The sequence below is a fragment of the Eucalyptus grandis genome, chromosome 2, assembly GCF_016545825.1.
Source record: "Eucalyptus grandis isolate ANBG69807.140 chromosome 2, ASM1654582v1, whole genome shotgun sequence".
Classification (NCBI taxonomy): domain Eukaryota; kingdom Viridiplantae; phylum Streptophyta; class Magnoliopsida; order Myrtales; family Myrtaceae; genus Eucalyptus; species Eucalyptus grandis.
Genome location: NC_052613.1, coordinates 11,346,620 through 11,369,376, shown reverse-complemented (window position 1 = coordinate 11,369,376; position 22,757 = coordinate 11,346,620). Strand labels below are relative to the sequence as shown.

The 22,757-nt window shown below is 38.3% G+C and overlaps 6 non-coding genes across 6 annotated transcripts; all 6 read left to right on the top strand.

The window, feature by feature from the left end:
- The first annotated feature begins 607 nt into the window (after positions 1 to 607).
- LOC120291038 lies at positions 608 to 714 on the top strand. The gene has a single exon (XR_005548845.1). It is a non-coding gene; the product is annotated as a U6 spliceosomal RNA (small nuclear RNA).
- A 5,255-nt stretch (positions 715 to 5,969) lies between these two features.
- Positions 5,970 to 6,071, top strand: LOC120291029. The gene has a single exon (XR_005548836.1). It is a non-coding gene; the product is annotated as a U6 spliceosomal RNA (small nuclear RNA).
- Positions 6,072 to 7,841: 1,770 nt separating this feature from the next.
- On the top strand, positions 7,842 to 7,943 carry LOC120291032. Its single transcript, XR_005548839.1, has one exon. It is a non-coding gene; the product is annotated as a U6 spliceosomal RNA (small nuclear RNA).
- Positions 7,944 to 13,393: 5,450 nt separating this feature from the next.
- LOC120291035 lies at positions 13,394 to 13,501 on the top strand. Its single transcript, XR_005548842.1, has one exon. It is a non-coding gene; the product is annotated as a U6 spliceosomal RNA (small nuclear RNA).
- A 7,248-nt stretch (positions 13,502 to 20,749) lies between these two features.
- On the top strand, positions 20,750 to 20,848 carry LOC120291040. Its single transcript, XR_005548846.1, has one exon. It is a non-coding gene; the product is annotated as a U6 spliceosomal RNA (small nuclear RNA).
- Positions 20,849 to 22,633: 1,785 nt separating this feature from the next.
- On the top strand, positions 22,634 to 22,735 carry LOC120291031. The gene has a single exon (XR_005548838.1). It is a non-coding gene; the product is annotated as a U6 spliceosomal RNA (small nuclear RNA).
- Positions 22,736 to 22,757: the final 22 nt, after the last annotated feature.

Here is a 22,757-nt window from a genome sequence, read left to right as displayed (position 1 = left end):
AATTAGTTTCACACGATAGGTTTAATGCTTTTTTTTTCATAATTTCTCTATATTAGGTCCTATTAGATAGAAAAATGAGTTAATTTTTTCCTTTTAAATTAGTTGTCAAGAGCAGCATGACATAACATAAAAGCGACCCCCTCCCCCCCCCAAAAAAAAAAAGAAAAGAAAAAGAAAAGGAAAGGGCCCTACATGTACATGCATCTAATGATTTGTGTCCCAGTCCTCGTCATGTTTAACTATAATTGACAATGATGAGTTGATGACCAATTGGTCGAGCACAATGCTGTGGTTGTGGCAATGCAATCGATGCCGAAAGATAAGCAGTTTCACACTCCACTTATAAAGTCGAATCTAGTGCTAGTACTAGATTATCTGGTACGTGCAATTTTCTTCTTTGCCATCTTCTACTTTTATTTTATTTTTTAAAATAGAGAATGTGTTTCACGTCATTTGACTTTTCAAATGGGTGATTATGTCAATCGCATTTGTGGAACGGAAGGTAATCCCTGCAGGAAAAAATAGAGCAAGTAATGCCATATTTATCCCATATTAAAAACTCACGACAGCTTCCTTCCATATAAAAACAAACGTGTTAGGTGATAAGGTTGTCTCTACAAAAACGTTAAATAAAATTGGAACATATATAGAGAAGATTAATACTGCCCCTGCACAAGAATGATGTGCACAAATCGAGAAATGGTCCAACCTAAGATAACTTGATGATATATTTACCTTCATCTTTAATTTTCATACATCAACACTAGATAAGTAAAATCAAAACTTAGCATCCAATTGCCAAAGCAAATTGCTATAAAAGGAAAAAAATAAAAACACTGCCAAATGCCCTTAGTCTATACATACATTATCATATGAGGATTTATTGAAAAGATCCATAATTGGACATAAGTTTTGAATCTTTCACCTATAAAAATCAAAGTTACGGCAAAATCATTTAAGTTCAATGACCGCAGATTGCATCCGATAGCAATCATAGATCCACCATGTCACTTACTATACTGATAAGCAGTGCAGATGGAGACCCCACACTCCATGAACATGCGGTACAAGAGAGACAATGGTAAACCTGTTGAGGCTGCCTGAAATCTTCCCTTTCTGTCATTACGTTCCTACTTTTTCAATTCGTAGTTTTGAATTCGTCGATCTTCATAAACAAGAAAATGCAATGGTGTTTGCTCATGCCTGCTTATTTGATTACTATCATTGAGGGTGGCCTATGCGTGCATCTAGAAGGCACTGCACTAGGCGCGTGGACCTCACGCGCCACAGTGAATATTAGTATCTCTTCTCTTCTCTTCTATGCTCTCAATATTTGCACTGATTTACGTATGGAATGATTTTCGGTGGATGAAAACCGAAAGACTTATTTTCTTTACAATATATAGATTGGATGAGTCCGGGTCAATTATAGTTGAGACAATGTGTATCAGTAAATTTTTTTCAGCCTATGAAGTCAAGAAATTAACTCGAACCAACCGTGATTTTTGAACCTAACCTTGCTTCACAAAGAAATAATACGTTATCTTCTCATGTAAAAATCGAATGCAAGAATTTGCTCTCAGACAAATATGTTGACACAATAGAAAATCAAAAGTCTTGTAGCTTGTACTACAGCAAAAGAGTTGGAATCTCACACGTCTTGTATAGTAAATAATATCTCTTGGCAGCATCAAGCCGTCCTGGTCAAACGTAAATTGGGCCACGGAAGGACGCATCGTCAGGTAAGTGGCCAATTGCCAGCATTTCTAGTGTCGGAAATTTTTGTCAGATTTCGTTATGAAAACTATTGTCTTGTCCCTTAAAATGATACGCGTAATTTTCGGTGCCTCCCACAAACTTTTATTTATTTTGCTTTGGTTACATGATATTTTTAGATACAACATACGGGATAATATCACAAATAGTCTTTAAACTTTGGTCTAAGGGACAATATGACCTTGAACTTTCAATTTATTTAATATAATCTCGAACTTTAATTCGACCTCGATGTTGTTCTTGGATTTTCTATATATACAATGTAATTCTTAAATTAAATGATAATGTTTAATGTTATCATTTTATTAATTAAAGATCATGGACAACAATGAAATTTTTTATGTAGTTTGAGAGTTAAAATGAACATGTACAAAATTCAGGAATCACATTGAACAAATTAAAAATTCAATAAATCATATTGCACATTGGTTTGAAATTTAGAGACCTTTTATGTCATTTTCTAATGTCATTGGAAATCTATTTCATTTGTCTAAAAGGGTTCTCGTTTTAGTAAGGAATTAAAAAATCACAGCATATTGGGCGTGGTAATTTATATAAAATAAATGGGAAATTCATGTTTGGGAACGTATAGAAAAGGTTGCCTCATGAACTTTCCCCTCTCTCTCTCTCTAAAGCTGGAGTTACTTATGTCACAATTGCAGTCTCACATTAAATGGTTGCTGAAGCCTCGTTTTTCCATGACGAGAAATCGACGGATGGACTCGCAATTCAAGTAATCTTGTTCCTTGGATGACGTTCCTTTTCAATTATTTGAATTGTAAAAGTCCCGGCCTTCTAAGAAGGAAGACTTTTCACCGGTGATAGTAGACGGCTAGCGGCCGGTGACTCGTAGTGGTCTCGATAGATTTTTGATAGTTTGCTGATGTTAGGAAGGCAAAATTACCAAAAAAATAATAAATTTTAAAAAATTAATTCGGTGCTAAATTTTCAAGTTTTCTAATTTAGTTGTAAATTTTTGATATATTGTCAATTTATGCATTCGAATCAATTTTGATCGAAAATCATTGATATACAATCGACATTACAGTGAATATTTTTATAATTTTTTTATAATTTATTTATTTATTTATTTTCATTGTGACAGGCTAGGGATGTGACCGCATTGCCCATATCTAGTGAGGGCTTGCAGGCCCTTGTTCATCTTAGTCGGTCACAATGAAAAAAAGAAAGAAAAAAATCATTTTTTGAAAAATAATAATTATTATTTACATCAATGCTAATTGTTCTATGTGGTATGGCACCAGCATATGTACAATTGATTTACGATTTTTTTTTTGGTAATTTTCCCATGTTAGCAATGCGGGATTGGAATCTCACTACTAAGTGTTTGCTAGAACACCCAATTTCGCTTTTTGTGGAATCCTTGTACAATATGATATTCAATTTCACACTTTGATTTCTACGGACATGAAAATGTAGAAATTATAATTTAACTACTTAAGAAATCCAATTATGTATCGTACTAAGACAAGGTTGAGATTTTTTTTTTACGGGTTGTCAAAATAGCGCTCAGTTTAGGGCTAAACTGTTGCTCGCTAGAGGACTCACTTATTTTTTATTTTATAATATATTTGTGCACCGACTTAGACAACATAATTTTGCTAAACCCCACTCCCTTCTTCGTTGTACGAGCTGGCCCCTCCCCCGTCTCTCTCTTTCCATGTGAGGATGCTCCCTTCCTTTTTTTTTGTCTTTTTTTTTTGGGCCAGCCGCTAATCTGAACCCATCAAAATAAGTCCAAAAAGAAAGTCATAGCACACCTACCGCGCTTGAGAATTCGTCGTTGATGAAAACGAAATCCTACGTAACCCAATTACTTGCTCCGCAATCCCGGAACATCGGATGTCGCATTTCATAATGGAAAGATAGAAATCGATCCAAAGTCCTGTCATGGAGATGGCACCACTCAGAAGATTCAGCATATCATCAAAGGTCTTTCCCGTTGTAGGACGGTAATATACGTTCAGTGAAGGAGATATTTTTGTACGGATTGGCTAGCGTCATTGAGCTTTTCACAAGGCCTATGCTCACGGTGACGATTTTGTGATGCATCGTCTTGTTGGAACTTTCGTCATTGTTGTATCCAGCGATAGTAATCTTGTAATCTCATAGGGTGTACCCCTCCAATTCTTCCTCTCTCTGCCCGTTTCCATCTTCACCGCTAGAGCTGACAAAATGGGTCATAAACTCATATTATGACTCAGTTTTAGTTAAATGGGTTATATATAGATTAAGTGAAAGTTAAATATAGATCAGAAATGAATCAAGTAAAAGTTAAATATGAATCATAAATAAATCAAGTGAAAGTCAAATATGGATCAGAAATGAGTTAAGTAAAAGTTAAATATGAGTCGGAAATGGGTCTGAAAAAGTAAAACACAAAAAGAAATGAATCACCGCTACCCTCCCCTCCTCCTCTACTCTTCTCGCACCGTCATTACCTCCTCTTGTCCCTTCCTTGCCCCTCATCTCCAATTTCTCCTCCTTTCTCCTCCTCCTCCACCCTCCCGTCCCTCTCTATTCGCGGCACAAGTGACGGTCTTTCCGAACCGTGACCTTCATCTCTGGCTCGTCTGTCACCATCTCGTCACCGCTGCCCAACCCTTCAACCTCTTCCTTAGGCCTGGGCCCAAAAATCACATCCTCCATTGTGCTAGTGCTAGATTGTCTGTTACATGCAATTTCTTCTTCGCCTTCTTGTCTATATGAAAGACGAAATTGAGGCTACTCTAATATGACCGACATCTTCCAGTGGACTGATAGAGAGGCTGCGTTTTATGTCTAATGGTTTTCCGAGTGGGTGTTTATGTACATCACATCAGCTGGACGGAAAGTAATACTTGGAGGAGGAAAGCAGGGCAAGTCATCCCATCTCTGTCCCTCGTCGGATCCTCACGACAACTTTCTTCTCTATAAAAGCGGGAGAATTACCAAAAAAGTCCTAAACCTATTGTAATTGTGCTAATTCAGTTCTAAACTTTTTTTTTTGTCCAATTTAGTCCTAAACTTTTTATAATTATGCCAATTCAGCCCATCCGGCCAAAATTGGCCGGCCGGCGCTGACGTGGACACCGGTGGGGGACAGCTGGCCGGCGAGGTAAATTTTTAATATTTTTGATTATATATTTTTTTCGAATTTTTAAATATTTTTAATTTTAATTTTTTTTTTTTTGGCCTTCTTCTCCTTCCTCCGGGTCGGACGCCGGCCGAGGTGAGGGGCCGCGAGGCTCGCCCCACCGGCCAATGGCGAGGCGAGCCTCGCCCGGCCGACGGCGAGGTGGCCGTCGCTAGATCCGGCGAGGCTCGACCTCGCCATGGCCGGGCGAGACCGAGCCTCACCGGATCTCGGCGACGGCGGCCTCGCGCCGCCGGGCGAGGCCAAGCCTCGCTAGATCCGGCAAACTCGGCCCTCGCCGGCCACCGGCGAGGGTGAGGCCCGTGTGCTGCGTGGTGTAGTCGAGGAACCCGCGGAGGAGCTCGATCTCGTCCTCGTCGGTCCGTGAGGGGCGGAACGGGGTTTTAGAGACGGTCACGGCCGGGGAGGGCCGCTTGAGCTCGGAGGGGGAGATCATGCCGACGATCGGGGACGGGGGGGAGGCGGAGGTGGCGATGGCGACGGCAGCCTTGCCGGCCACCGGGCAAGGCCGACCCTCGCCTAGCCGGTGGTCGGCGGCGGCCATCGCCAGATCTGGCGAGGCTTGGCCTCGCCCAGCCATGGCGAGGTCGAGCGTCGCTAGATCTGGCGACGGCCGCCTCGCCGTCGCTGGGCGAGGCTCGCCTCCGCCAGTGGCCGGCGGGGCAAGCCTCGCCGGTGGCCGGCGAGGCCGACCTCGCGGCCCTCACCTCTCGGCCGGCGTCCGGCTAGAGAAAGGAGAAGAAGGCAAAAAAAAAAATATATATATATATATTTAAAATTTGAAAAAATAAAATAAAATAAAATAAATATTAAAAAATTACCTCGCCGGCCAGCTGTCCTCGACGGCGTCACGTCAACGCCGGCCAGCCAATTTTGGCCGGATGGACTGAATTAGCACAATTATAAAAGGTTTAGGACTAAATTGAACAAAAAACAAAGTTTAGGATTGAATTGGCACAATTGTAATAGGTTTAGGATTTTTTTGGTAATTCTTCTCTATAAAAGCCAACAAGCCAACGTGGTCGGTCATCGTATTGTCTGTTTGGAAGCATCCGATAAAATTGGGACGATAGGAAGAAAATTAGCATGGCCCCGCACAAGGATGACATGCACAAATCGAGAAATAATCCAATTTTTTTATTTTATTTTTATACTTAGCAACATTACTTTCTTTCATTAGTTCTCTTCTAAGCGAATTAATTAGACCAGTTACTTTTTTTTCACTTCACGGTTATTAGCAAATGCTAACATGAAAATTTAGGTCATTAGGATAAAATATTTTCAATAATCTTCCAGTCAAAATCTTAATACGAATTCAAAAAATTATCTGCATGTTCTCATGAAAAAACGAATTTACTTCCTTATACCGTAGCGAAAGAGCTACCTCGACAAAACTCCTATAATACCCATCTTTTGCCGTGCATTACATCGTATGGTCATACGGATTCCTACAAAAACAATGAACTAATGGTCCATAGATACAATTTTTGATAAATTACCTCTTGAGCTCAGCAGACACGAGATTGAAACTCAAACCGAGTTCATTGCGAAGAGCAACCATGATCCAATGTCGAACTGCGAGAAAGGCTCAACGGAAGCAGACAGACCAAAAAAATAACCCCACCGATGACATCGTTTCCACGTCAATGTGATACGATGGGAGATGGAGAGAGACAGAGAAATAGAAGGTTTGGCGAGCTCACCGAGTTTGATGGAGAGAACTCATGGCGAGAGTGATCGAAAAGGAAGCGCGAGATTGCGATGCTCAAGCGTCGATGGAAAAGGTAAGGGCGGGTGCTCCGGAAACAAAGACTAGGAAATCTGGCAAGCGTACTCGCTTTTTCTTCTGCTGGTGGAAGATCACCTACAGCAGCACTGAGAGTGATTTTGCGTTTCTTCAATCACAGGCTTCTGTAAGCTCTTCACAACAAGCGATCCATGTTGTAAGGAGCCTTGCTCTCTCGTTCTCTCTTTTTCTCTCTCCACCGTCTTTTGCAACCGCATGCATGACAAAATTTTTATTTTTCTATTTCTTGAAACGGATTTGGGACAGAAATTCATAACACAATTTCATTTTTCTATTTTTGAAATAATTTTCTATTCCAGATATAGATTTAAAATATAAATCAGAAGTTAAAATTTTTAACTTTTTTATTTTTGGAACAAAAGTGAAAATGAAAACTTATTTCATCATTTACCTTCTTCATCGCCCGAGCTGGCCATTGGACGTTGATGCTTGCCATTGGTTGCTGGTCGCCGGACGCCGAATGCCCACCACCGATCAACGTGACGTCGGACGTTGGCCACCTACCGATAAACGGAAGCCGTCGCCTCTCCTAGAAATAGAAATTTTATTCTATCATAAAATGAATTTCTATTTTAGAAACAGAAATCTTAAATCATTATCAAATACGTTTGTTTCTTTGTTGAGAAACTCATTTAATGAATAGAAATTAAAAAATCAAATTTTGATTAAAAATTGACTTATATTTCAAAAATTTTGTCAGGCACCCTTAATTATTGTTCTTTCCATGTTGTCAATGATGAGTTGATGACCATTGATCGAGCACAATGTTGTGGTTGTGGCAATGCCTTCGATGCTTAAAGATAAGTAGTTTCACTCTCCCCCTTGTTGGTTGAATCTCGTGCCAGCTAAATGTCAGATCGTCCGGTAAATGCACTTTTCTTCTTTGCTTTCTTATAGGTTTATTTCAAAAACCCAAGAGAACGTGTTTTACGTCTTTTTTATTTTGATTTTTCAAGTGGGTGTTTTTGTCAATCACATTGATTGGGTTGAAAATAATCCAACTTAAAGAAAAGCTGAATAAGTTATCTCAGCATTATCTCATATTGGAAACTCATAACAGCTTTCTTTTCTATAAAAACCGACGTGTTTGGTGATAAAATTGTCTCTTCAGGACGTCCAATAGAATTGGAACGATACTGAGAAAATTAACATGATCCATGTGTAAGGATGACATGCACAAATCGAGAAATGGTCTAAATTTAATTTTCCCATTTATCCATCATTAAGGGAGCGCTTTTTGCATCTGTTCTCTGCTTTTTTGCCAACCCAAGATAACTTAATGATGTATTTACCTTCATCTTAATTTTCATGCATCGACACAAGATAATTAAAATAAAAAATTAGCATCCAGACGTCAAAACAAAAGGCTCCAAAATAGTAAAAAAAAAAAAAAAATGCCTGACACCCTCTTAGCCGATACAGACATTATCGTATGATGGATTTACTGAAAAGATCCAAAACTGGACATAAATTTTGAATCTTTTACCTATAAAATCAAGGTTGCTGCAAAATCATTTAAGTCTTTTTTTTGTCAGACAAAATCATTTAAGTTCAATGATCACGGATTGAGGAAAATTGTCTAAAAAGTTCTAAACCTATTACACTATTATCAATTCAATCATAACCTTTTTGCTTATTGTTAATTGAGTCTATCCGACAAATTTTGGATGGAAACTATTGACATGGACGGCCGATGTTAATGTGGTAATTTTAATAATATTTTGAATTTTTTTCTCTTTCCTTTTTTTTTTTTTTTTTTTTTTTGAGCTAGGGTTGGCTAGGTTTTAGCCAACCCTTGCTGACCACAAACGAGGACTAGTTGACCCTCACCGCCCCGGGCGAGGGCCTTGACCGAGGTTGCCCCCACCGGGGCCAACTAGGGCTGCCGAGCCCTTGCCGGCTAGATCTGGTGAGGGCATCGCTACCCTTGTCAATTATAGGTGAGGGCTCGCATGCCCTCACTTTGGCCGGCAAGGGCGTTGCAACTCTCTCGCCCGGGGCCGACAAGGGTCGATTGCCCCTCGCCCGTGGCTGGCAAGGATTGTTGGCCCTCACTTGTGGCTGATGAGGGTGGCTAGCCACACTCATCGGCAAACTCCAAACCCCTAAAAAAAAAAACAAAGAAAAGTAAAAATAACCATAAAATTTCAAAAATTCTTAAAATATCATTAAAATATTATAAAAAATGTACCACATTAGTATCGGCCATCCACGTTAGTAAATTTCTAGTCAAAATTCATATGATGGACTCAATTGACAAAAAGTGAAAATATTTATGACTGATTGTCAAATTTGAAAAGTTTATGATTGAATTGGTAAAAGTGTAATATAATTAAGGCTTTTGGATAATTTTCTTCCATGGATTGCATCCGACATCAATCATACATCCACCATGTCATTTATTATACCGATAACCAGTGTAGATGCAATATAACTGCATGAACGTGTGATACAAGCGAGACAATGGTAAACCTGTTGAAGCATCTTGAAATCCTTTCTTCCATTAGGTGCCTAGTTTTTTGAGTTCATCGTCTTCGAAACGAGAACACGAAACGGTGTTCATATCCGGAAGGCGCTACTGCAGAAGGGGTGTGGACCTCATGCACCACCTGTCAAATCACGTGTGGAGCTAATAATTTTCATTATACATCTCATGAAAAATCCTTTTCATGAGATGAAGTTTCCTCGATAAATTATTCTGGAAATTTAGTACGAGTTAAGAACGTTTGTTTTTTTTTTTTTTTGGTTAAATATTAAAGAAAGGTTACACAGGAAAATGAAGTTTCCTCTAACATGGGCTGTGAACCATAACAGAATTTACTTCATCACTTTCATGCATTTATTGGTGCAGTAATGTTCAAAATCTCGGATAATTACTAAGAAAGTCTTAAACCTATTATATAATTGCTAATTCAGTCTTAAATTTTCAATTTAGCTAAACTTTTGATGATTTATTAATATAGTTCTTCTAGTTAAAATTGACCAAAAATTACTAACATAGATGCCGAGTATACTACGCAGTATGGTTGGTATCGACATAGATATTTTTAATTTTTTTTAATTTCTTCTTTTCTTTTATTTTTCCCTTTATTTCCCTCATTTCCCTCCATTGATCACCGGGCCTCGGTGATGGCCGGCGGAGGTCTCTCGCCATAGGCAAAGGCTCCAATGCCCTCGTTGGATTTGGTGAGGGAAGCCCTTGTTGGCCAAGGGGGCGAGCTGATCCCCACATCAACCTCTAATAAGGCTGACCTTCATTGATAGGGTTGGACGGCAACTCTTGCCAACCCTACATCAAAAAATCCAAAAAAATAAAATAAATAATAAATAAAAAGAGGAGAAAAAAGCCATAAAAATTTCAAAATATTATTATGATATTATTTAAAAAGTGTCACGTTAATGCCAACGGTCCATGTTAGTAATTTCTGGCTAAAATTGGTCAAATGGACTCAACTGGGAAGAAGTGGAAATGTTTATGACTTAATTGGCAAAATTAAAAGATTTATGACTTAATTGGTAAAAGTACAATAGATTTAGGACTTTTTAGATAATTTTTATTTTTGTCCAAAAAGTCCTAAACCTATTATACATTTTATCAATTTAGTCATAAACCTTTTAATTTTGCCATTTCAGTCCTAAACCTTTTCATTTTTTGCCAAATGAGTCTCTCCGGCCAATTTTAGCTAAAAAATGTTGACGTGGATGCCGGTAGTGCCACATAGGATTGCTAGCACTTATATGAATAATTTTAAATAATATATATTTTTAATTTTAATTATTTTTTTCTTTTCTTTTTGGCTTTTTTCTTTTCCTTTTTGGTGGTCGGCTGGCTAGCCTCGCCTAGTCGGGCCTTGCTTGCCACAAGCGAGGGCGACTCAACGAGGGCGAGCCTCGGCAAGGGTTAGCCTTGCTTGGGCGAGCCCTGAGAGGGCTCCCCTCGCCTAGTGTTGCCATTGCCCGGCCGACGCCTTGCAAAGCTGCCCTCGCCTAGCTTGCACAAGGCCAGCCTCGATGGGCCTTGGCTGGGCGAGGGCTCGCCGGCCGAGGCTCACCCTCACTTGGCCGGGGCTTGCCCTCACTTGGCCAAGCCTCACTTGTGGCAGGTGAGGCCAGCTGACTGGCCACCAGAAAAGTAAAAGAAGAAGGGCAAAAAGAAAAGTAAGAGAAAAAAATTAAAAATTCAAAAAATTAAAATATTATTAAAAATTGTACGTCAAGCATCGATGACAGTCCCTACATAGCACCATTGGTGTCCACATCAGTATTTTTTGGCCACAATTGATCGAATGGATTTACTTGGCAAGAAGTGAAAACATTTAAAACTGAATTAGTAAAATTAAAAGGTTTAAGACTAAATTGACAAAATTACAATAGATTTAGGATTTTTGGATAATTTTCCTTTCTCTTTCTCTCTATGATGGTCCATAGATACAATTTTTGGTAAATTAACCGTGACATTCCCTCCATTTAGTCCCAATTTAGCACATTAATTGTATATACCATCTACAGATTTTGTCCAATTTGGCACGGTGCCATTATTTGGCCCAATTTTTAATTAGTTTTCGTTTTACTCATTCTCTCCAAGCTATGACATTGAAATAGAGACTGAGTACATTGCGAAGAGGACGCGCGACCAGACGTCGAATTGCGAGAAAGACTCAACAGAAGCAGACGGATGGAACCCTACTGACGACACCGTTTCCACGTTCATGTGACAAGATCAGAGATGGAGAGAGACGGAGAAATAGAAGGCGTGAGCTCACCGAGCATGGGAGATGGAGAGAGTGAAGATTTGTTTGGTAACATTTCTTGTTAGTGAAATAATTTCTTTTTAGAAATAATCTTTTCTATTTTTATTATTTGGAATAATTTCTGAGTAAAAGAACATGTTTGATAATTAAGCAAAATTTCTATTCTCGGAATAAATAAAAAAAGAAAGCGTTTGGTACGATCTGCAATTTTTTTTTTTTTTTGTAATGTACAATTTTTTTTAATTTATTAATAATTTATTAATAATTTTTTTAGATTTTTCTTTTTCCCCTCTCTTCTTCTTCTTGCTCCTCCTCTAGTTGGTGATGGCAGCGAATAGTGAGCGTGGCGGTGTCCAGCAAACGGCGGCGACCAACGGCAACAGACGACAGGTTGCGAGTGGTGAGGAAGAAGAAGAAAAGGAAAAATAAAAAAAATAAAATGACTTATTTCTAGAAATTATTTTCGGGAATAAAAAACCATTTTTTTCTATCTTTTGTTTTTGTTCCAAATCTATTCCTTAACTACTTTTTTATTCCAATGAATAGAAAAATTAATTGACATTACCAAATGAATTTCTTTTTTATTTATTTATTTCGAGAAACAAAATAACATAAATTAGGAAAAAAAAGAACATTACCAAATGGAGCTTGAGTGCTTTGGAAACGATTAAGGAAAACTGGAAAGTCTACTCGCTTTCCCTTCTAGTGGTGGAAGATCACCACCGACAGGAACGCTACAGAGTGATTTCGTGTATCTTTAATCATTGGCTTTTGTCTAGATAGCAATTTTTAGACTTGATGTTTAGGCTCTTTCAGTCCACAAATTAATCGAAGCCTACCTTGGATGAATTAATCTAATTAGTCTTTTTCGACCGATGTGGGTATGTGGCACGCACATACATTAGGTCAAGTTACATTCATGTCTCCTCCAACAAAGTTTTTCATAATTGCTCGACACGATTTTCACTTGGGATAATTACTAAAAAAATTAAACTATTATATAGATATAAATTCAATCTTAAACTTAATATTTCTAAATAATTTAAGCCGAAAATCACTGAAATGGATGGCACGGCTGGTATTGACAAAGATAATTTTTATAATTTAAAAATTTATATATTTTTTTCTTTTTCTTTATAAAAATGAAAAAATTGTTCGTGTTAACATCGGCCATGCCACGGACGATAACTGGTATTCGTGTCAACAATTTCCGGACAAAATTGGATGGAAAGACTACATTAAAAATCGTCAAAAGATTTATAACTAAATTGGCCAAATTGAAAATTTTAGAATTGAATTAGTTTCCACGTGATGGGTTTAATGTTTTTTTTTTAATAATTTCTCTATAGATGGAAATTTTTTTAGAATTGAATTAGTTTCCTATTAGATGGAAAAATGAGTTAATTTTTTCCTTTTAAATTATTTGTCAAGGGCAACATGACATAACATAAAAAGCCCCAAAAAAATAAAATGAAAGGGCCCTACATGTACATGCATCGAATGATTTGTGTCCCAGTCCTAGTCACGTTTAATTATAATTGACAATGATGAGTTGATGACCAATTGGTCGAGCACAATGCTGTGGTTGTGGCAATGCAATCGATGCCGAAAGATAAGCAGTTTCACTCTCCCACTTATAAAGTCGAATCTAGTGTTAGTGCTAGATTATCTGGTACGTGCAATTTTCTTCTTTGCCATCTTCTAATTTTATTTATTAAAAAAAAAAAAGAGAACGTGTTTCACGTCATTTGACTTTTCAAATGGGTGATTATGTCAATCGCATTTGTGAAACGGAAAGTAATCCCTGCAGGAAAAAAATAGAGCAAGTAATGCCATACTTATCCCATATTAAAAACTCACGACAGCTTCCTTCCATATAAAAACAAACGTGTTAGGGATAAGGTTGTCTCTACAAAAACTTTAAATAAAATTGGAACGATATACAGAGAAGATTAATAGTGCCCCTGCACAAGAATGATATGCACAAATCGAGAAATGATCCGACCTAAGATAACTTAATGATATATTTACCTTCATCTTAATTTTCATACATCAACACTCGATGAGTAAAATCAAAACTTAGCATCCAATCGCCAAAGCAAATTGCTATAAAAGGGGAAAAAAAAAAACACTGCCAAATGCCCTCTCCGTCTATACATACATTATCATATGAGGATTTATTGAAAAGATCCATAATTGGACATAAGTTTTGAATCTTTCACCTAACAAAAGTTACGGCAAAATCATTTTAGTTCAATGACTACAGATTGCATCCGATAGCAATCATAGATCCACCATGTCACTTACTATACTGATAAGCAGTGCAGATGGAGACCCCAAGCTCCATGAACAATGGTAAACCTGTACAAGAGAGACAATGGTAAACCTGTTGAGGCAGCCTGAAATCTTCCCTTTCTGTCATTAGGTTCCTAGTTCTTGAATTCATCGATCTTCATAAACAAGAAAATGCAATGGTGTTTGCTCATGCCTGCTTATTTGATTACTATCGTTGAGGGTGGCCCATGCGCGCATCTAGAAGGCACTGCACTAGGCACGTGGACCTCACGCGCCACGGTGAACATTAGTATCTCTTCTCTTCTCACTCTATGCTCTCAATACTTGCACTGATTTACATATGGAAGGATTCTCGGTGGATGAAAGCCGAAAGACTTATTTTCTTTACAATATTTAGATTGGATAAGTCTGGGTCAATTACAGTCGAGATAATGTGTATCAATAAATTTATTTCAGCCTATCAAGTCAAGAAACTAACTTGAACCAACCATGATTTTGAGCTTAACAAAGAAATAATACGTTATCTTCTCACGTAAAAACCAAATGCAAGAATTTGCTCTTAGACAAATATGTTGACACATTGGGCGATGAAATCTCGTGTTAGTTGGCTTAAATGGGGGACAAGAACACAAAATTCTTCCACAACACTACTATTCAGAGGAGACACCGGAATCAAATCACTATGCTACAGGATGAAGATCTTACTTGGGTTTGAGATCAAGAAACATTGAAGAATATGACTAACCTTTTCTTCCAAAGGTTATACACCTCGACAGGTCACCGAGATTATCGACCAATCCTAATGCAATGTCCACCAAAAGTAACAGAGGATATGAACATGGCTCTTATAGCTTATGTTACCCGAGAAGAAGTAAAACAAGCTATATTTCAATTGGGTTCAACAAAAGCGCCAGGACACGATGGCCTAAATGGGATATTCTACCAGCACCATTGGGATATTCTTCAGAAGACATCTTTAATTCGGTACAGGACTTCTTTCTCTCTGGTGCTATGCATCCCGAACTAAACTGAACTTCCATATCTTTGATTCCCAAAACACCGAACCCATAACGACTAGATCAATTCTGCCCAATTAGTCTTTGTAACTTTATTTACAAAATTATCTCAAAGATTCTGGCGAATCATTTGAAACCTATCCTACCTGATTTAATTTCTATTGAACAATCTGCCTTTGTAAGTGGTAGACAAATTCAGGACAACATCTTAGTCGTTCGAGAGGTCTTGCATCAGCTTAGAATTCGGAAGGCAAAGAAATTCTTTCAGGCCGTTCTGAAACTGGACATGCGAAGGCATATGACAGCGTTGAATGAGACTTTCTTCGGGATTATCTCATACATCCGGGCTTTCACTCATAATGGGTTAAATGGATAATGCAATGCATTACCACGGCTTCTCTCAGTGTTAAATTTAAAGGTGAAAATCTTCATTATTTTAATCCATCAAGAGGTGTCAGACAGGGTGACCCTATTTCTCCTTATCTTTTCATCTTGGTGGCGGATGTGCTGTCAACACTTATCCATCGCGCAGTGGACATTAATAATCTTCACGGCATTACTTTAAACAAGTGGTGTCCGACTCTATCCCATATCTTTTTTGCTGATGATGCTATCTTTTTCCTTGACGGGAAAATTCAGGAATGTTAGAATTTGGCCAACATTCTGAATCAATATTGCCTAGCAACAGGTCAGGCGGTAAACAAGAATAAATTTGGTATCTGCTTCAGTAAAACCTGCCCTACTCGCCTTTAGGAAAACCTAGCCCGAGAACTCAGGGTACCGGTGTTAACGAAGATTGGCAAATACCTTGGGATTCCCTTGGATTGGGGTAAATTAAGAAAGGAGATGTTCGCCTGGCTATTGAGTCAAGTAAATTCAAAACTTGAAGGCTGGAAAGAGCAATTCCTATCTAAAGGGGGCAAGGAGACACTCATTAAATCGGTAATACAGGCGATCCCTTAATATGCAATGTTTATTTTCAAAATTCCTATGTCCTTATGTACATCTATAGAGAAGAAAGTTGCTAGGTTTTGGTGGCAGAACAATCATCATCACTCTAGCATCTATTGGAAACGTTGGGATGTACTTAAGGCTAGGAAAGATTTAGGAGGCATTGGTTTTCGTGACCTTATCACTTTTAATAGAGCACTATTAGGAAAACAGGCGTGGCGTCTCTTACAAAACCAGTCATCTTTATGGAGTCAACTCTTTAAGGGTCTATACCATCACTCCACAGAGTTCTAGCATGCCAACAAAGGGTTGAGATCCTCTTGGGGATGGTTGAGTCTATTGAGTGGCCGAGATTCAATTATGCAAAATCTACAATGGTCAGTTGGAGATGGGAAACAGATCTCAATCTGTGATGATAAGTGGCTGAATATTGGTCCTATTGGCAGTCCTGCACCAAGAGGAGAACCACTAAGGGTTGCTGATCTTATTAATTTGGAGAGCAACTACTAGAATGAACCCTCTTTGCGTAGAAGTTTTGCTGATCAAATAGTCGAAGAAATTCTGACAATCCCCATCCGAACAGATTGTACAGAGGATAGACTTATTTGGAAATGATCTCAAAATGGTTATTATACTATCAAGAATGGCTACCATTCCCTACGATCTACTGCAGATGTCAAGGTACAAGATATTGCATCCTCCTCTTACCACCCACCTCGACAGCTTTGGGACAAGATTTGGCAAATGAAAACCCCCCTCGAAGATACGCATCTTTATGTGGTCCTTATGCCACAACGCTCTATCAACAAAGGACAATGTTTATCGCAGGAAAATAATCACTGATCCTACGTGCCAGATTTGTCATCATCACACCCCAGAGACTACGGAACATATCTTTCCGCATTGCCCATGGACGCGCAAGATTTGGTCTCATTCGGCAGTTAAACTAAATCCAACAGACTTTAACACAAATCGCATGGATGCTTGGTTAGCAGATTTGATATGCAAGAAGAAGGCCATACCTGATTTGGAAACCCTGGCACATATCCTTTGGCACCTCTGGAAATCCCGAAACTTTTTTGTATTTCGCAGGGCTGTTCTTGATCCACAACAGGTTATTTTGGTGGCTTTTGCCTCTGCCCAATCTGCTTGTCGATCCCATGAAGTGTGGACGCGCTCTTCCCCCAACCTCCTGACCTCAGAGTGCCTATGGAAGCCTCCAGATCCTGTCGAGATAAAGATTAATATAGATGGAGCCTTTTCTTCCACATCAAAGGAGGGATCTGTGGCTTCTATTTGGCGTGATCACTCTGGTAAACTAATCAATGGATCTACACAAACTGTTCTAGCAACTATGGCATTGCAAGTAGAAGCTCAAGCCCTTACCGTCACCTTACACGATCTGCTGCAAAAGAAAATGGAAAGGAAGCAACTCACTGTGAAATCTGACTGCTAGGTGCTTGTCCATGCTCTACGGAATCCATGCTCGACATCATGGGAAGCTCGCTCTCTCATCTCTGAAGCTGCGGCACTCATCCCTTGCTTCTCTAGGTTACGCATACTGTTCTGCAGGAGGGAAGCAAATAGAGTAGCCCACTGGGGTGCAAAGGCCCATGAACACTAAAGTCTAGCCCATAATTGGATCCTTTCTCCTCCACCGCCCCTGTTGGATTTGCTTTGTACTGACATTATGCCCTATGGTGGCACTTTTGGTTGATATAAGTCTTGTAGCTTGAACTACAGCAAAAGAGTTGGAATCTCACACGTCTTGTATAGTAAATAATATCTCATGGCAGCATCAGGCCGTCCTGGTCAAACGTAAATTGGGTCACGGAAGGACGAATCGTCAGGTAAGTGGCCAATTGCCAGCATTGCTATGTGTCCGAAATCTTTCGTTAGGAAAACTATTTTGTCTTGTCCCTTAAAATGACGTGTAATTTTCGGTGCCTCCCACAAACTTTTATTTATTTTTCTTTGGTTACATGATACTTTTAGATACAACATACGGGTAATATCACAAATAGTCTTTAAACTTTGGTCTAAGGGACAATATAACCTTGAACTTTCAATTTATTTAATATAATCTCTGAACTTTAATTCGACGTTGATGTTGTTCTTGGATTTTCTATATATACAATGTAATTCTTGAATTAAATGATAATGTTCAATGTTATCATTTTATTATTTAAAGATCATGGACAACAATGATTTTTTTTTTTTTTTATGTAGTTTGAGAGTTAAAATGAACATGTACAAAAATTCAGGAATCACATTGAACAAATTAAAAATTCAGTAAATCATATTGCACATTGACTTGAAATTTAGAGACCTTTTATATTGTCTTCTAATGTTATTGGAAATCTATTTCATGTGTCTAAAGGGTTCTCGTTTTAGTAAGGAATTAAAAATATCACAGCATATTGGGCGTGGTAATTTATTTAAAATAACTGGGAAATTCGTGTTTGGGAACGTATAGAAAGGTTGCCTCATGAACTTTCCCTCCTCTCTCTCTCTCTCTCTCTCTCTAAAGCTGGAGTTACTTATGTCACATTTGCCGTCTCACATTAAATGGTTGCTGAAGCCTCGTTTTTCCATGACGAGAAATCGACGGATGGACTCGCAATTCAAGTAATCTTGTTCCTTGTATGACATTCCTTTTCAATTATTTGAATTGTAAAAAGTCCCAGCCTTCTAAGAAGGAAGACTTTTCACCGGTGATAGCAGACGGCTAGCGGCCGGTGACTCGCAGTGGTCTCGATAGATTTTTGATAGTTTGCTAATGTTAGGAAGGCAAAATTACCAAAAGAAATAATAAATTTTACAAAATCAATTCGGTGCTAAATTTTCAAGTTTTCTAATTTAGTTGTAATTTTTTTGATATATTGTCAATTTATGCATTCGAATCAATTTTAATTGAAAATCACGACATACAATCGGCATTAAAGTGAACATTTTTATAATTATTTTTATAATTTATTTATTTATTTTTCATTGTGACAGGTGAGGGATGTGACCGCATTGCCCATATCTAGTGAGGGCTTGCAGGCCCTTGTTCATCTTAGTTGGCCACAATGAAAAAGAAAGAAAAGAAAAAAAAATCATTTTTGAAAAATAATAATAATTATTTACATCAATGCCAATTGTTCTATGTGGTATGGCACCAGCATGTACATAAGCTATTTTCGGACAAAATTAGCTGGAATAACAAAATTATTAAATTGTCAAATGATGTAGGACTAAATGGCCAAATTTAAAGGTTTATAACTAAATTTGCATATGTATAATTGGTTTATGATTTTTTTGGTAATTTTCCCATGTTAGCAATGCGGGATTGGAATCTCACTACTAAAGTGTTTGCTAGAACACCCGATTTCGCTTTTTGTGGAATCCTTGTACAATATGAAATTCAATTTCACACTTTGATTTCTCTACAGACATGAAAAATGTAGAAATTGTAATTTAACTACTTAAGAAATCCAATTCTGTATTGTACTAAAACAAGGTTGAGATTTTTTTTCCGGGTTGTCAAAATAGCGCTCAGTTTAGGGCTAAATTTAACTGTTGCTCGCTAGAGGACTCACTTATTTTTTATTTTATAATATATTTGTGCACCCACTTAGACAACATAATTTTGCTAAACCCCACTCCCTTCTTCGTTGTACGAGCTGGCCCCTCCCCGTCCCTCTCTCTCTTTCCATGTGAGGATGCTCCCTTCCTTTTTTTTTGTCTTTTTTTTTTGGGCCAGCCGCTAATCTGAACCCATCAAAATAAGTCCAAAAAGAAAGTCATAGCACACCTACCGCGCTTGAGAATTCGTCGTTGATGAAAACGAAATCCTACGTAACCCAATTACTTGCTCCGCAATCCCGGAACATCGGATGTCGCATTTCATAATGGAAAGATAGAAATCGATCGAAAGTCTTGTCATGGAGATGGCACCACTCAGAAGATTCAGCATATCATCAAAGGTCTTTCCCGTTGTAGGACGGTAATATACGTTCAGTGAAGGAGATATTTTTGTACGGATTGGCTAGCGTCATTGAGCTTTTCACAAGGCCTATGCTCACGGTGACGATTTTGTGATGCATCGTCTTGTTGGAACTTTCGTCATTGTTGTATCCAGCGATAGTAATCTTGTAATCTCATAGGGTGTACCCCTCCAATTCTTCCCTCTCTCTACCCGTTTCCATCTTCACCGCTAGAGCTGACAAAATGGGTCATAAACTCATATTATGACCCATTTTTAGTTAAATATGTTATATATTGATTAAGTGAAAGTTAAATATAAGTCAGAAATGAATCAAATGAAAATTAAATATGAATCATAAATAAATCAAGTGAAAGTTAAATATGGATCGAAATGAGTTAAATAAAAGTTAAATATGAGTCAGAAATAAGTCTGAAAAAGTAAAACACAAAAAGAAATGAATCATCGCTACCCTCCCCTCCTCCTCTGCTCTTCTCGCACTGTCTCTCTCACCGTCGTTACCTCCTCTTGTCCCTTCCTTGCCCCTCATCTCCAATTTCTCCTCCTCCTCTTCCTCCTCCACCCTCCCGTCCCTCTCTATTTGCAGCACAAGTCACGGTCTTTCCGAACCGTGACCTTCATCTCTGGCTTGCCTGTCACCGTCTCGTCGCCGCTGCCTGACCCTTCAACCTCTTCCTTAAGGCCTGGGCCCAAAAATCACATTCTCCATTGTACTAGTGCTAGATTGTCTGTTACATGCAATTTCTTCTTCGCCTTCTTGTCTATATGAAAGACGAAATTGAGGCTACTCTAATATGACCGACATCTTCCAGTGGACTGATAGAGAGGCTGCGTTTTATGTCTAATGGTTTTCCGAGTGGGTGTTTATGTACATCAAATCGGCTGGACGGAAAGTAATACTTGGAGGAGGAAAGCAGGGCAAGTCATCCCATTTGTCCCTCGTCGGATCCTCACGACAACTTTCTTCTCTATAAAAGCCAACAAGCCAACGTGGTCGGTCATCGTACTGTCTGTTTGGAAGCATCCAATAAAATTGGGACGATAGGAAGAAAATTAGCATGGCCGCGGCACGAGGATGACATGCTTTGAGAAATGATCCAATTTTTATTTTTATTTTTATACTTAGCAACATTACTTTCTTTCGTTGGTTCTCTTCTAAGCGAATTAATTAGACCAGTTACTTTTTTTTTTTTTTTTTTTTTTTCACTTCACGGTTATTAGCAAATGCTAACATGAAAATTTAAGTCATTAGGATAAAATATTTTCAATAATTTTCCAGTCAAAATCTTAATATGAATTCAAAAAATTATCTGCATGTTCTCATGAAAAAACGAATTTACTTCCTTATACCGTAGCGAAAGAGCTACCTCGACAAAACTCCTATAATACCCATCTTTTGCCGTGCATTACATCGTATGGTCATACGGATTCCTACAAAAACAATGAACTAATGGTCCATAGATACAATTTTTGATAAATTACCTCTTGAGCTCAGCAGACACGAGATTGAAACTCAAACCGAGTTCATTGCGAGGAGCAACCATGATCCAATGTCGAACTGCGAGAAAGGCTCAACGGAAGCAGACTGACCAAAAAAATAACTCCACCGACGACATCGTTTCCACGTCAATGTGATACGATGGGAGATGGAGAGAGACAGAGAAATAGAAGGTTTGGCGAGCTCACCGAGTTTGATGGAGAGAACCCATGGCGAGAGTGATCGAAAAGGAAGCGCGAGATTGCGATGCTCAAGCGTCGATGGAAAAGGTAAGAGCGGGTGCTCCGGAAACAAAGACTTGGAAATCTGGCAAGCGTACTCGCTTTTGCTTCTGCTGGTGGAAGATCACCTACAGCAGCACTGAGAGTGATTTTGCGTTTCTTCAATCACAGGCTTCTGTAAGCTCTTCACAACAAGCGATCCAAGTTGTAAGAAGCCTCGTTCTCTCGTTCTCTCTTTTCTCTCTCCACCGTCTTTTGCAACCGCATGCATGACAAAATTTTTATTTTTCTATTTCTTGAAACGGATTTGGGACAGAAATCCATAACGCAATTTCGTTTTTCTATTTTTGGAATAATTTTCTATTCTAGATATAGATTTGAAATAGAAATCAGAAGTTAAAATTTTTAACTTTTTTTTTATTTTTGGAACAAAAGTGAAAAATGAAAACTTTTCATCATTTACCTTCGTCATCGCCTGAGCTGGCCATTGGACATTGATGCTTGCCATTGGTTGCTGGTCGCCGGATGCCGAACGCCCACCACCGATCGCCGTGACGTCGGACGTTGGCCACCTACCGATAAACAGAAGCCGTCGCCTCTCCTAAAAATAGAAATTTTATTCTATTATAAAATGAATTTCTATTTTAGAAACAAAAATCTTAAGTCATTATCAAATACGTTTCTTTGTTGAAAAACTCATTTAATGAATAGAAATTAAAAAAAAACAAATTTTGATTAAAAATTGACTTATATTTCAAAAAATTTGTCAGGCACACCCTTAATTATTGTTCTTTCCATGTTGTCAATGATGAGTTGATGACCATTGGTCGAGCACAATGTTGTTGTTGTGGCAATGCCTTCGATGCTTAAAGATAAGTAGTTTCACTCTCCCCCTTATTGGTTGAATCTCGTGCCAGCTAAATGTCAGATCGTCCGGTAAATGCACTTTTCTTCTTTGCTTTCTTTATAGTTTTATTTCAAAAACACAAGAGAATGTGTTTTACGTCTTTTTTATTTTGATTTTTCAAGTGGGTGTTTTTGTCAATCACATCAATTGGGTTGAAAATATTCCAACTTAAAGAAAAGCTGAATAAGTTATCTCATCATTATCTCATATTGGAAACTCATAACAGCTTTCTCTTCTATAAACCCAACCCGTTCGGTGATAAAATTGTCTCTTCAGGACGTCCAATAGAATTGGAACGATACTGAGAAAATTAACATGATCCATGTGTAAGGATGACATGCACAAATCGAGAAATGGTCTAAATTTAATTTTCCCATTTATCCATCATTA